The following is an 11,890-nucleotide window of genomic DNA, read 5'->3' as shown; positions in this document are numbered from 1 at the left end:
AGTACTGTCTGTCGCCAAGGGTCTTTATGGGATAACGAGTCTGGGCGGGGGACCTGGGTTGAGGGATATTGATGGTTGTCTGTTGTCCCTCCGCATGTTCATGTACTGTTATGTACTTGTGTTTTGCCTTGTGTGAGCCAGACTAAACTCCTCACAGGGATAGCTCGTTCGCGGAGCTCTATCGCCGCCACCAGTAACAGTTCTCCACCGTGTTCGGCGGCCTCTTACAATGCATGGAGTTGAGCCCGTCTGACCGTTATGTTTACAAACAAATGATGACTGTCGCGACACCGACTTATTTTGGTCCAGATGCTGGTACCTTTCATCAACGGGAAGGGCTTTAACATTAAAAAGAATACCCGTCATTCTATTACGCATAATGTCACATCAAACGGCATTAAAATTATTTCACAAGTTACTACGACAAGGCGAAAGCCCTTCATCCTTGCTCTTTACGCCTCGAAATGTGTTTGCAGGACCTCAACTTTTCTGATGAATCCCCACTCTCACATATAAACACCTCTCCCATGGAGCTACAGTTAACTACGTTTATAACGAACACGCTTATACCGAACTGACGGATATTACGAACTGTTTTTGGGGTCCTGCCCAATTCCTGTATATAGGCTGATGCCTAGAACGAACTACGGTTATAACGAACTAAAATTAATGGTCCCTTTTAGTTCGTTATAACCGTAGTTTACTGTAGTTAATTCATAAAAACTACGAGTGTAAATATATCTTTGAAAAACTCATATTGCAGCAATGTTTTACAAAAGAATAATTACATTTGGCTCTGTATCCAGCACACAGGAAGCCAAGTCTCAACCTGGCTGGTGGACTGACTTTATTCCCTCGTGGCCATCGTGGATGAGGCAGCGTCCATCAATTAGCATGATAATCTGACACGAGACCCATTGCTACCAGCGGCTTCCGGTTTCCATTCGTCTCGTTAATCCCTTTGACCAGTGTCCAGTTCTGCAATCAGCTGCATCACTGATTGATGAATCGGTTTCATCATACGCAGGAATGTATTGTAAAGAAAACTGATATTTGAACTTAATTACCAGGCTCCTTTCTTCACATGTATCCGTACACCAACGGATTTCAACCAGGAGTGTTTACACTTCAGTGAAAACGAGGTAAAGGGAAGTTATCGAGTGGTATCAAAAGGCTGGAAGACCTAAAGTAGCACGTGACCCCAAGAGGTCACACTAATATTTAATTTCTGCACACCACATTGTGTGATACATGCTAGATTTATGCATGATATCGAAGATAATAACGCAGTGCAGATCATAAGGTTCTTTCGCAATGGACCGCCTCAGTGGTCTAGTGGGAGAGCGGAAGGTCCGGGGTTCGATCCCCGGCCGCGTCATACCAAAAGACGTTAAAAGATGGTACTTGTTGTTACCCTGTCTGGCGCTCGGCTTTTAAGGGGTTAAAACAAGGACTGGTCGGCTCGGAGTCAGTATACTGTGTCTGAGTTGGGGTATCCATGTTAAACTGGCATCGTATCTCAGTGGGCTAGCACTATAAATCGGCATTAGTCCGGACTAGTACAAGCAGCCACACACACACACACACACACACACACACACACACACACACACACACTTGCATGCACGTCGCTATATAAGTGCAATAATCTTGGACGCAACGTTAAACCCAATTTCACCTCACCTCTTTCGAAATTACATTATGCGAGCAAAATGTTAGCAATGGCAGTATGAATATCCTTGAATTTGGAAATCAATATCGTGGATTCACTAAAAGGATACGCGCCTGCGACCTGCTTCATATGTATCAATCTACTTTCGCCTACATCTTCTTTTTCGTTGTAAAAAGTATTTAAGTGTAAACAAAAACAGGAAGGTACCTGCACTAGAGTAATCATGGCTGGCACTGAACTACAAATAACAAACGGTCATTGCATTTACTAAAAATAACTAGAGTGAATTTTGAACCACACAGATACTGAGATCATTTGTCTGTGGCTTTTCCGTCTGATAAGGGGCTCGTGGCTGTCGAGGCTGCAAGCTAGGAGGAGTCAAATATAGTCCCAACTGAGAGACACATCAGAGATATATTGTCAAAGGAAATGGTTATCGATGTGTGAGTGATTATTTCAATGTACGAATGTCCGTTTTGTTCCTGGTAACATTCCTCTCGATATCTCTGATAATTTCGAATCACTGATATGTATTTTTCCAAACCGCCAGACTACTATAATAAGTCGCATGCGATTTTCATATCATCGCAAATTCTAGAGTAATTCCACCACAGGATGCATGTCAAGGACTGACCTGCGCTAGTTCCTGGTGTTCCACAAGTGCGATTGTAATCGTATAACCAGAACCTCATCGACTGCTTCTACCAGAAGCCAAACATGCTGATATTTTAACTCAATTTGTCCACGTGTCTGCTAGCCCCGCTGAACACACTTACATGTAGGTTCTGGCAGAACCCCAGTACAAATCTATGATCAGACTTGACATTGTCACGGTGTTGGCGATACAGCTGGGGCACGCGCTGAGTTGATTAGTTTTGAAAATCTATTATTAGACAGGCTTTTTCTTAGAAGTTGACAGATGACAAAATAGACACAATTTATAGATAACAACTTCTTTATTAAACTGTAACAGCGATGTTTCGGTATAGATCATTATGCCTTATACATTCAAGACTGAGTATTGTAAGGACGCTGTTGTCCATAAGTTGTGTCTGCTTGAAAAGATACTTCATCTTTTTGCTGATGACTAATGTACCGCCATTTGTTAAGGCTGATTAGGGTAGAAACATTCATTTGGTGCTCCCAAAAGAGAGAACAAATCATTGAACTCATGTGAATGGAACTGGGTCTGTTAAAAAAAAGTGACATTGTGCTGCAAACATGCTACTTCTATAATTGAGTTTAGTGCAAGGCCGGTGATTCAAGGATAGTTGTAATTAAAAATTGAAAACATGGAAACAGCCCCATTATATCTCACCGAACTACTGCCTTAATACAAGCCTTCCAGATCACTCCGTTCTCAGAATAACCACCTGTTACCAGTCCCGGAAACCCGTCTCAAAACCTTTGGTCAGAGATCTTTCCAGTTCTGCGCTTCCTCGCTATGGAACAAACTACCATCTGATCTTAAGCTGTCGCCATCGCTTTCATCCTTTAAGGCTCATCTGAAAACACACCTTTTCAGACAACACTATCAACTCTACTCCCCTTTCATTAGCATTACTTGCTCAAACTATGTAGCGCCATGAGCATTAACTTGGTGAATGGAACCTGGCGCAGTATAAATGGACTTCTTATTATTTATTTATTAAATCATAATCTATCCTGTCTGATTTACTTCACAAGGGCCATCAGATGTACTTTTGTATAATTTTTCAACGTGTCCTTCCTGTGTCTGTACACATTCGTCTCATTGCTTCCCACTTGCCACATTGTCGGAATCTTCACAACCACTGCTGCTTGAATCAGTCATCTCCGACAAGTTTTCATTTAATACTTTTTAATAATTCTTTTGCACAGGTAACAAACCTCTTTAGCCCATTTACTAAAGTCAACTGTCCCTTCAAGAAGAATGGACAACATATAAGAGAAACGTTCCACTGATAATTTGTGAAATATTCACATTCCAGAACGAAGCAATTTTGTATATAGGTGAGGTGAGGTGAAATGGGGTTTAACGTCGCGTCCAAGACTTTTGCACTTATATAACGACGTGTGTGTGTGTGTGTGTGTGTGTGTGTGTGTGTGTGTGTGTGTGTGTCTGCTTGTACCAGTCCAGACTAATGCCGATTTATAGTGCTAGCCCACTGAGAAACCATGCCACAGTTTAGCATGAGTATCCCACTTAGACACAGAATACCGACTCCGAGCCGACCAGTCCTTGTTTTAGCCCCTTAATGCCGAACGCGACAGTGTAACAACAAGTACCATCCTTCAACGTGGCCGGGGATCGAACCTTTCGCTCTCCGAGCGGACGCTCTACCACTAGACCACGGAGGCGGCCAATTTTGTATATAAATTATACAACTTAATATTGAAATGAGAGTGTACCAAATACAGTTCTGTCAAAAAGGGGCAAACTTCTTACTTTCTTTCTGCACGTTAATGAACTACTGGATCCAAACCAATATTGTAAATATGCAAAACAAAACTTTCACTTGCCAGAAATCTGCAGCATTCAGTCATCCGCTTGGTAAAACCGAAAACAGAAAGTTTCTATTCCCACGAAATATAATGCCCAAATATGCATAACGATCACAAATTTCTATAATACTATATCTTCCCGAGGCAAGGCAGTTAACTGATTATAAAAGTCCAGTTTCCACCCTTGCCGGACTAACGAGCCTATGTAAGCATAGTCCAATCAAGATCTGTTTCGGCCGTGCAGATTTAGATTTTACAATACATATGTACCGTTTTCCTAATCTATTCGTGTTTTTTAACAAGGTGTTCAAGTACTTTGATGCACTGCGCAAGGTAAGACCCGTTTTAATAACTAAATATATCTTGATTATCGATCAGAAAAACCTTCAGATACCAAATACAAATACCTTCACAATTATTACAATGAAAACGGGTGATATATAAAGGAAAACCTTTGGCGTACTCACAACTGACATTTGACCATTTAAAGAAATACAAGACTTAACACCATTATACATATTTCTCAGTAGAGAGAATAACTTTCATGTAATACTATACAACACTAGCCTGACCCACATACCCTGACCTGTACCTCCATGCATTGGCAAAGGCTATTTGGGAGTCGATAAAGACTTAAAATAACCTTTTACCTGTGGATTTCAATAATTCAATAATACTGTTCTGAACAATAACACGTTCAACCGCTGAGTATTCCGTCTGGAAGTCTGTTTGAACTACAGATAATATATTGTTACTTTCAACATACCGTGTTAAGCATGTGATTGATTACACTCGTAAACTCTTTTAGAAGGAAAGGCAATAAAGTGATATGTCTATAATTATCTGTCTAGGAAGCTAATCACTACACTATATTTAAGACTTTTACACTAGCAGAATCTTATTTTACATTTTCGCTGAAGCTCATATTTATTGAAACAGGCAGATATGTCATAAGTGTTTAAAGAGACTATAGATCTTGTATAATTTGCAAAAATGGTTACATTGAAGATGAATATCCCTTTATATATGCCCCATGTACAATGATTAAAGAGCTAAACATCTAAATAACTACTCCTAGCACAATGTTAACATTTGATAAATTAAGGACATATGAGTATATAGGTTGGTTTGTTTGTTGTTTAACGCCGCTCTCAGCAATATTCCAGCTAGATGACAGCGGTCTGGACCAGACAATCCAGTGATTGACATCATGAGCAGCGATCTACGCAATTAGGATACGATGACATGCATCAATGAAGTCACCGAGCTTGACCATCGGATCCTGTTAGTCGCCTCTTACGACAAGCATGGGTCCCAACTCGTGCTCAATGAATGCTTGCGCCGAAACCCACTCGTCTAGGTGATCATGTCATTTTCGACTGACACCAGTGAACATAAGTTTCAATCCATCGTGCAAAAAATTAAATATGAACGAACATCAGCTACTCCGATGCCAGGAAATAAGCAAAAGTAGTCTCATCTGCTAACACAACCGGGCATTCTTATACGTCTGGGCCCCGTTCCACAAAGCGGTCGTAGCGCTAAGATGATCGTAACTCCCATACTTTAACATAGACTTACGGCAGACTTAGCGCTAAGATCGCTTTGTGGAACGGGGCCCAGTAGTGTAAACAGCTTCCACGTGTCTGAGAGATATGGCATGGCCAGTAGGAGACACGCCTAAGTTAGTTCCACACATCGAAACTTACCAACCTAAAACAAACATAGTTACAGCTCCAATAAAAGCATTCACATCAACATCACCAGAAACAACCCCCAAATTTATAGCAATAAATAATGTCGAATTTCAAAAAAATAAAATAAAATCAAACCGACCGAGTGTTAAAGGCACTCAAAGATCCCGTGCAACTCTACAACTATGGCTCGCTTGAGTGAGCGAGTGAGTCAATATTCACATCAGCCATATCGTAACTAAACCAATTTATTCATAAAGTAAACATTAATTTAGACTATATAAAACCTGTCAGCAAAGGACAGTAAAATGACAAGACTTATCACGGATATCTTTTTTTGAAACTAGTATGTGACCATAAAAATCTATTACTGAACAGAACAATAGATTGTTAAAAAGGGCCATAGATCACCAGCAATTGAAGGTAGATAACCACACTAGGGTTGGTTGGTTGTTTTGTTGCTTAACGCCGCACTCAGCAATATTCCAGCTATATGAAGGCGGTCTGTGGAAATAATCGAGTCTGGACCAGAAAATCCACTGATTGATATCATGAGCATCGATCCAAGCAATTGGGATCGATGACATGCATCAACCATGGGGACTTAAAGTACCTTTGCTTCCTACATGGACCGGTGTCGCTCGAGGATATGCCGGCCCACCTGTCTATTTGACTGAAGGCTTATAAGTAGCATAGCTTCCGTATTGGAACCGAATGCATTTACTATGCGAACGAAAAGACATATCGAATCTGACAGCGGTCGGTGGCGGAACACGTGCACTTATACGTGGGAATCTCGTGGAAATAGTCTTATAATATCCTTTTGCAGGCAGCAACTAATGGAAAAAGGTTTGGGTTTCCAAATTATAGTATTCTTTGTTTCTACGTGTGACATACATTTGGCATCTGACTACACACTCCGTCGCAGTGGTGACTCAGCATAACACCACTGTCACAGGCTAATTTGCATATCACGTGACCGGACTTTTCAGAAATCAGTATAGAACGAACTAATGCAAGTATTTGGGGGCGCTTTACATATTGTTTTGCATAACTATATAGATATGCTACTACAACTGCGACAGTGAGTTGCATGACAATATATATTATACATCAAAGTGACCGTGTCGCTAGCTCTCCGTTGGGCTTCGATGACAGCACATGGAGCCGTACAACCAATGTAAACATAGGATAACTACGCAAAAACAAGTAGATTTTTACGTATTTGCATACTTTCTCAATGAAAGTTAACCATTCTTTGACATTTGTTTATGAAAATGTGTAGACTTGTCAAACATGAAACGGATGAAAAGCATATGCAATATCTTGAATGGACTGTAAAAGATGTGACGAATCGTCACATGGCGCTGGCCTGTGGCAGAGGTACTATGCTAGCTACCTGCCGGCCGCATGGAACTCTGGGTAGGAGAGTGATCTGACTAGTGAACCTTCTAAAAACGAGTATATCATATATACTACTACTCAGCACTAAGCACTTTGTAACAATGTGTGACATAAATTTGGCATATAAACACCTGAAAGACTAATGACCCTTCTAAAAACGAGTATACCGTGTATACTACTACCACTATCAGTCTAAACATGAGGAAAATAATTAAGCCTACAGAAACCAACACAAATATACATCAAAAGTCAGTTAACGAACACATTACAGATCTCCCACAAGCTTCTGGCACGGGCCTATCACAATGTGCCGTGTCAAAGAGCTTTTCTCTTTAAATCCATATCCACATTTTTCACATATGTGTTGTCTGGTGTCATTGTGTTGTCTTACCATGACAAATGGAAACATAGTCACAGTATGAACATTGATATTGGGACACACTCATTATGCAGCAGATATATGTACATTTAGCTGCCCCTTTGAAGTAGAACACTTCCCACAGACATCACAACCATAGTCTTTGGCATGCCATGACATATGGCGCTTCAGTTTATTTGATGTTGAGAACGACTTGTCACAGTAATGACATGCTCCCGTATACCCCGGAACGCAGCTGTCTCCTCACACGGGGGGGGGGGGGGGGGGGGGGGGGGGGGGGGGGATCATTTGTATCGATAACACAGGCTCTATGCATGCCGGTACTTCTTCTTACATAAAGTATGGGATGCTTAAGAACTGACTTTCACCTTGTATGAGTTCATTGGAGTATGAACCTTCATAGACTCACCCAGACCTTTCTCCCATTGAACACTTCTGGGGCATGGGGGCACGGGTGGCCCAGTCGTCTAAGGCGCCGCGATTCGCTGTGCAGAGTTGCGTCCCCTGGACACGCCAGAAACCTATGGTTGTGGGTTCGAATCCCGGTTCGCCCCGATTATGTTTCTAGGTTTGTCAGCACCATACCCGTGCTCGTGGGTTTCACCGAAGTGGTTAACGTCTTAGACCTGCATCACTTCGGGCTTTCCTCCCACATTAAGCTGACACGCCGTGATATAGCTGGAATACTGTTAAAAGCGGTGTTAAACCCAACTCACTCACTCACTCCTTACCACAGACCTTGCATTTAACAACGCTAGTCTGTTTGTGTACTTTTGCAGTATGTTCCTTTAGTTTTTGGTTAATGAGGTAGTATTCACCACATAATTGACATGTGAAGTTGCAGTCTCCTAAATAACGCCTCACATGCAAGTTCAAGAAGCCTCTGGATTTGAAATTTTTACCACAAGTCCCGCAGGGTAAGGTTGTCTTCTCGACACTGTTGAGCTTCCCAATTTCTATTTGGTTGGTTGGTTGGTTGGTTGGTTGGTTGTTTAACGCCGCACTCAGCAATATTCCTGCTATATGACGGCGGTCTGTTAATAATCTAGTCTGGACCAGACAATCCAGTGATTAATATCATGAGCATCGATTGGTGAATATGGTGTTTTATCTGATGTAAAAAAAGTTCTTTTTGTAATGTCCAACAGGGACAAAACGGTTAATACTGCCAAACCCTTCATAGAATGTTAAATCGACGGCGAGCATTGTTAGGTGAGGTGAGGTGAAATGGGGTTTAACGTCGCGTCCAAGATTATTGCACTTATATAGCGACGTGCATGCCATGTGTGTGTGTGTCTGCTTGTACTAGACCGGACTGATGCCGATTTATAGTGCTAGCCCACTGAGATACCATGCCGCAGTTTAACACGAATACCCCGATCGGACACATTATACTGACTCCGAGCCGACCAGTCCTTGTTTTAGCCCCTAATGCCGAGCGCCAGACAGGGTAACAACAAGTACCATCTTTTAACGTCTTTTGGTATGACGCGGTCGGGGATCGAACCCCGGACCTTCCGCTCTCCGGGCGGATGCTCTACCACTAGACCACGGAGGCGGCCCGAGCATTGTTAGAGTCTCAATACCAATGCATGTAAATATGCTATAATGTATACACATAGTCTCTCGTAGTTCCATTGGGAACGGCTTGTGTACTTCTATCAGTGTTTTAAAGTGTATAAATTGTTATATTTAAGGTGAAACTTCAATCTGTCTGCTGTCGACGAGCACTAAGTCTTTCAGGCTGTGGTGAGCATGCCGACTCCATTAGGCCGTTAAGATATCAATCGGATCAAGGGTATTGATGTCCATTTCACTTTAGCGTTGTAAGGCCTAATTAGAGCAGCTCACGCTTGGGGTTTAATCCCCATTTCCGCTAATGCCTTAGCGACTTAGCGTTTTTAGCAGACAGACAGACAGACAGACAGACAGTGCAAGCTTGTGCCACTGAGATTTATACATACTGATACACTGTGACATAGTGTCTGTCTATCCCTATCGATAATTGTATACTTGTAATTTGAGCAAATATATCACAATGAAAAATGGTTAAAATGTTGATAGACATTTATTTCTTGAATAATCTGGTGCCAATATCTAGATCTCTATTATCAATATTCATTATAAATATATTTAGATTGAATAAAAACCTGTCGGCTGAAAGCTGTATCCCAGTTTCGATTTTAAAAGTAGTTGAGAACATTCAAAAGAATATATTATCATTCAACAATACAATATATAAATGGGTTGTAGATCATCACAACCAAAGTTGGGCCACCATACATTACGATACCTTACGATACTTCTGCTACGTGCAAAGTGTAAATTCCCCAACAGGATTTACACCATCCCTTTCAGCTGCTGGGGATGGTACGCAATTTAGCCATCAGTTAAAATAAACAAATATATTACGTTTTAAACTGAGGTGTGAATAACTGTACTTTGAATGATGTGGTATTACATATCCTCAGGGGGACAATACTTTCACACTATTTCAATCTCCTCTGAGGACACAACCACTACCCATCTAAGTTACAAACTATACATTTCCAATATAAAACAATATATAACTATCTACACAATTAAAAATGTATCAATAAGTTTTCAATTTCTTTTCAAAAAGCCATAATTAAATTATAACTGACACTGTTAAAATATCCTTAATTAATGATGATTTGAAATCTTTATCCCTTGTGATGGAAAAATCAACACGGTCAAGCATGTCCTGTGATACTTTCATCACAAGGGATGCAGGACAGAGGACTCTCGTCTTGCAGCAAGTATTGATGGGTACAACGAGAATGGCCAATACGACACTATCGTCTTGAAATGACCTTCTCAAATCGAATAGGTGTAACCGACATTTGGTTTTATGTCATGTGAGTTATTGATACGTACACTGGGTACCCCACTATCTTTGCATCAGATCTCGCATGTAACATCTAATTACAGGTATATAATCACTATATGGTATAAGAAGTGGTATCACCGATTTGTATGTATCGTGGGTGTTACTTAATTGATTATATTCCTGCTGATACACATGTATGTATTATGGGTATTATATTCTTGCTGATACACATATGTGTCCTATTTCCTTAGTTTAGTTAAGGAAAGATCTACCTGTGGCTTTACCAGTTGCCACAGAGGAGACGACAGAATTTGGGTGGGAGATATGGATTAAGCTTAATTTTGGCAGGAGAAATGTCAGGTTTTATCCAAGGGGTGGAATAAGGGATTGTTTCTTATGATATAGATCGTCGTACAGAGGTTGAAAAAACGCACTCATAAGCTGGATATTAGATTGATTAGAAAAAAACAGTTTTGCGATTTATTGAAATGATATTTTTTAGGGATGCTGTTTTAGGGATGGTTCATCAGCCTTTACGTACGGACTATTAATGGGTGAAGATCTGAAAGCATCAAGGCAAAGCCTCAGGCCTTGGTGATGAATTGTATCTAATAATTTTACATTTACAGGCTCCACCACAGAAGATGGAGCAGTAATCAAGTTTAGATCCGTGTTCTGTAACGTTGAAGGAGGGTTTTCTGATCCGCTCAGGGGTGGTCGGGTAGCCTAGTGGTTAAAGCGTTTGCTCGTCACGCCGAAGACCCGGGTTCGATTCCCGACATGGATACAGAGTGTGAAGCCCATTTCTGGTGTCCCCCGCCGTGATATTGCTGGAATATTGCTGGAATAAAAGCGGCGTAAAACCATACTCACTCACTCACTCACTCTGATCCGCTCCCCACTGGAGACAGGAATTGGAGTCAACTTCAAATAAATCAAGGACCTTCAGACAATTATTCTTTAAGTATTTATTGTGGGGCAGAAAGATTAAATGATGATCAAAATTACTCCCAAAACATTGACGCCTTTACAACTGTAATTGGGGTGTTATCGAATATTAGTTCTGGGTCTTCGTGAGGCCTATATTTTCGACAGAAATGAATACACTTTTTTTAGATTTTGATAATTTCTATCCATTTTCTAGAGACCATTTATGGATTTTATTAAACATAATTGCAGTTGCCTTTTAATATTAGTCATGTTTTTGCCACGTCAAGAAATATTAAAAAAATCCACAAAGAGCGATCCATCAATCAAATTATTTAATTTTTTTGATAAACTGTTAATCTTTAAACTAAAAGATGTGACAGACAACATACTGGCTTGTGGGACACCCTGATCCTGATCATAATGATTAGCCCAAGGGAGAACCTACGGGGACTTGAAATTGTCCGTCAGTTAAAAAC

The sequence above is a fragment of the Haliotis rufescens genome, unplaced genomic scaffold, assembly GCF_023055435.1.
Source record: "Haliotis rufescens isolate VD_foot unplaced genomic scaffold, xgHalRufe1.0.p SCAF_16, whole genome shotgun sequence".
NCBI classification, from domain to species: Eukaryota; Metazoa; Mollusca; class Gastropoda; order Lepetellida; family Haliotidae; genus Haliotis; species Haliotis rufescens.
Note: the sequence above shows the minus strand (reverse complement) of the source record.